Raw genomic sequence first — 4,772 nt, 5'->3', positions numbered from 1 at the left:
ATTAGAAAATCCAGTTGGCAGGAGCCCGAGAGCAAGTGGGGACTGAGAAGGGGGCCAGTTACTTGGGAAAAGATGGTTTCTGAAGGACAGCCATGTCGGCTCTACCTTAAGTGAGCACTTCATCAGTGAATCAGCCAGGATTTATTGAGCTGCAGCTGTAAGCCCGGGCACTGGGAACACAACGAGCCTATGATCCTCAGGGAGCCGGCTTCTACCAGGGGAGACAAACCTTACAGGTGATTCTCAGAGACGGGAGTGGAGGAAGGTAAGAGGGGAAGGAGGCCAGGAAAAATCTCTTCTTCAGATGGTTGTGGCCAGAAACAACTCGGAGGAAAACAGGCGTTCAGTACTTAATAACTACTATAGTATATATTATTAATTAATAATTATAACACACAATATATTAATATAATAATTAACTAATGATTAATGCTAATAGCAAGGCTTCCCAGGAGATTCCGAGAAAGACTGGCATGAGGTAGTTCTGCCAGCCCAAGGAGAAACAGCCTCAGCAGCAGCAGGAGCGGCGGGTGCCAGAGGAAGAACTGGCATCAGTCCAAAGCCAGAGGCGTCCAGCTTGGCCGGTGCTCAGCGTAACCTAACCCGGGCAATTAGCAGCTTCGCAGAACTGCCTTCGTCCCCCGAGGCTTTCCTGGCACCTTCCTTCACTCCCCTGATGGAGCAGAGATCAGTTCTCTGATCCCTTCTTGCTGAGCTTTCCCTTTGCCAGGTAGGAAGTAATTCTCTCTTCTTCTCAATGGAGACTTTTTTTTTTTAACTTTTCCTGCTTTCCTAGCTGGATTTCTCTAAGGGAATCCTACAGCCCAAATCAGCTCATGAGGAAGAGGAGCCAGTGAGAAAGACAATTCAGACAGAAACCTCTGTTCCAGGGAGAAGTCCGATTTCTCCCAGAGGAACGAATCCTGGGAGACCCTCATGGCAAGCAATGGTTCATGTCACCAGCTCCTGGGGCGCCTAACTGGCCACGGGGCCAGAACAGGAAGAGCTGGGTTCAAATCTCACCCCAACTGGTTTTTTTTTCAACTTCAGTTTCTCAATAGTTTCAGGCAATTTTCTATGACCGGACCCGAGAAGATGCTGACTTTCAGGGCACTTTTCTCACGAGGGAGTTCTCTAATACACAAAATCATAGCTCCAATGCCTGCCCTTATAACACGTACTTACCCGTACTTGAAGGCGGGATTGCAATAGCCCCCAAAAAGTGAGGTGCACCAATGTCCAGCTTCTCATCTCGAATGTTCAAAGGGAGCGAGTGTGCCCGCGTGTGGTGGAGCTCGGATCAGCCCCTGCCGGACACTCTGACCCCAACATTGTGATGTGACCTTGAACCAAGACAGATACAAAAAGCACAAGAGTTTTCAGAACATTCATTTTTTAAACAGGATTATCATTTATCCCAAGACCATGAATACCCAGACTCCATCACAAAAGAGTTGGGACCAATCATAAGGATGACATGGACAGGAACTTGAAGGTTCAGAAAGTACTTTACTTAAAGATCTCATTTGATTTTCATAATGACTAGTAAACAGTGGAGATACCGCTATCTCCATTTTCACAGATAAGAAGGCAGAAGGACCCACGGCTGAGTCAGATCCAGATTTGAACTCTAGAGCTCTGGGAGGGGAAGAAGTCACCGACAAAGGAGCAAGAACATGAATGCAGAAGAAACCCATGGAGTCTCTGGGCCATTGACCCCCTATCTGGCTACTTGAGCCAGGTTTCCAGCCATTGTTCCATGATCCTTTCCTCCCACCGTCCCTTCCCAAAAGCACGCTCTTTCATTCAATGATATTCCATATCTCTCCGGCTCCAGGCCCGGTAAGAGCCGTGCGGTGTTTACACAACGCAGCATAAATGGATTACTCAAGAAGTTTCCAAGAGATGTACATTTTGAAAGGAACCTCAGGCTAAGAGAATGCAGGAGCACAGAAGTCAGATGCTCCCCAAGGACAAAAGTACAATTCCCCTGAAGGGGCAGAGTCCTCGGGAGATGTTCCCACTGCCCGTCCCCGCACCCGGACACCCAGACCTCACCTCCATTCCCCTTCGCAGGGCTCGTCCCGCTCTCCTGTCTCCCTGAAGTTCCTGCTCCCCTGCTCGAGGCGACTGAGCCCCCTCTGCTCTCCCACCGCCGAGCCGGCACCTAGAGGGGCTTCCCTTGGGCTCCCTTCCTCCAGGGAATTATCCGTCTTGGGTAGCTAAGGAGAAAGTGCCCACGTGGATGACCATAGAAAGGAAGGGGGTGCAGCTGGGCCAGGAGGCGGTGTGGGGTGGGGAGAACTGAGGACATCTGGACAGCGAGGGGCAGGTCCCTTCCAGCCCTCGGCCCCTAACCCTCGCTGCTCTGCCAGGATTGCAAAGCCCTGGTGCTCCCCGCTGCCGTTCCTGAACCAACTCTGCCCGGACCCCCAGTCTCTTCTCGCCATTCTAGGCTGGAATATCCTATGGCAGGACAGGATCTCAGAAACCCCTCGGTCCAACCCCCTCATGGTGTAGGTGAGGAAAACGAGACTGAGAGAGGGAAGGGACCTCAGGTCCACCACGAGGGTCAGAGCACAACCCTCCCCTTTCCGGGCTGTGTGTCCTCAGGGCAGAGAGCTTCGGGGGGCTCATCACCCCCCAGGTGGGAATGGGGGAGAGGTGTCTCAGACTCCCAGATCCGGCGTCTCTGGTCCCCTCCCTCCCCTGAGGCTACCAGCGGTAGGGAGCTGCTCAGCTCTGACCCCAGAATGGGGCGCAAGTCCCAGTTAATGCAGCTGCCAGCATCCTCAGCCTTCTGAAAAAGAAGGAAGCCTGGTTCTGTTCAACTGTCAAAAGAGTGAACCTCATTTACTAGCAGGGAGGGGGGAAAGGGGAGGCCGTCTGCACTGGGGAGTCAAGGACCTGCCAGCCAGAACTAGCCCAGAGCCTGGCGGGGCTCATAGGGAAAGAGCTGGGAGTCACAGTCCCAGGGCTTCGCCCCTCAGGGCATTGTGATCTTGAACCAAGCCCCTCTCTCCTGGCCACAGGAAACCCGTGAGGGGCCCTCCAACCCTTCCCAATTCTAAGAATTCCAGACTTCCCTGTTCCCCAAGCTGGAAGAGACCCCACAAAGCACCTCCTCTGGCCCACTCCTGCTCAAGCATATCCTCTCCCCCATCCCCAGTGGGAATCTCTTTAAGCCTCAGTTTCCTCATCTGTAAAATGGGGATAATGATAGCACCTACCTCCCAGAGCTGTTTTAAACATCAGAAGATGTTTTTGAAGCTCTTTATGAAAAGTGATGTTATCTGCATAAAAATGAGTTTCAACAGAGGGGATATCAGATAAAGACCAAAGGGCATCCATCAAACTTTACTGTGGGCCAGGGAGCCACTTGGGGGTGCCCCAGGTGACACTTGAGGGGCCTCCAAGCAGTAGCTGCTGCCTACAGAAAAGCAGCTGTCCCGGGAATCACGAGAGAACGTGGTTTGTCCACCAGGTGGTGCAACCCTCAAGTCACCGGCTTGTCCATATCTCCCTGCTGTGTGTGTGCTGGCTCTCAGATGTGTCTGTCCCTTCTCCCACCTCAACCAGGGAAAGCACTCAGCTTGGTGATGCTGTCTCTGATTCAATATGGGAAAGGAAGGGAGGGAGGGAGGGAGGAAGGGAGGGAAACAAAGGGATGTATGGGATGTTTAGCCAAGCAAAGCACTGGGATTCAGAGGGATCAGGAAAGGAAAAGGAGGGATTTTAGCTGGGTCTTGGAATTTTATCTAACTACTCCCCTAAATATTGTTAGTCTAAGAAAACATTCACCCTAAATTCCTGCTTGCTAATCATTAACTAGGAAAGAGGGGCCTTCAGCTTGCTATTCAAGGCTTGACTCCCTACCAAAGACTGGTTCCCCAAAAAACACACCTAGCAAATTGTAAAGTTAAATCTATCCAAGTTGACGGTCAAATTGAAATCACAGAAAAGGGTCAAATTGAAATCACAGAAAAGGGTCAAATTGAAATCACAGAAAATCTGTCTAAAGAACAAATACTGAATTGCACATATTTAGCCCGTACGTCAGATTGCTTGCGACCTTGGCGAGGGCAGAAGTAAGGTCTGGACCCAAAAGTCTTATAAAAATGAGTATTAAAAACGATCTTTACACACATTTGGAAAACTAAAATACTACTGCAAATAAATAAAAGCACATGTACTATACCATACTAGATGTTGCTAGAGAGAGTATGGTATAGTGTATGTATATATATTTGTGTGTGTGTCTTTCTCCATAGATATCTGGAGATAGGTACTATAACTGTTCTATAGAAACACACAGAGATAGAGAACAGACCCACAGATAACAGATCCCCCAACACACACGGAGTAAATGAACTCCCCGATTGGAAATGAGTTAACTCAGTTCAAACAAGAGCCATCTCGTGGGCCTTGGGACCGTGAGCAGTCACGATTTAGGCCCGGGCAGAGCCAACAAGGCCCCGGGAAAGAGCCCCAGAGGTACCTGGGAAATGGGACGGCCGGAAACCTGGAGCACTTGGGGTGGGGGCGCCCCAACAAGGATCACTTCCACCTGCCAGCCCGAGTCCTCGGCCTGTCCCACGGGCACAAAGGGGCAGCCAGATGGTGGAGAGAGCCCCGGCCCCGGAGTCAGGAGGACCTGAGGTCAAATCCGGCCTGAGACACTTAACACTTCCTGGCTGGGGGATCCTGGGCAAGTCCCTTAACCCCAACGGCCTCACAAAGGAAACAAAAACTAAACAGGACGGCCCCGCGTC

Source organism: Antechinus flavipes, chromosome 3 (assembly GCF_016432865.1).
Source record: "Antechinus flavipes isolate AdamAnt ecotype Samford, QLD, Australia chromosome 3, AdamAnt_v2, whole genome shotgun sequence".
Lineage (NCBI taxonomy): Eukaryota > Metazoa > Chordata > Mammalia > Dasyuromorphia > Dasyuridae > Antechinus > Antechinus flavipes.
This window is presented reverse-complemented; position numbering follows the sequence as displayed.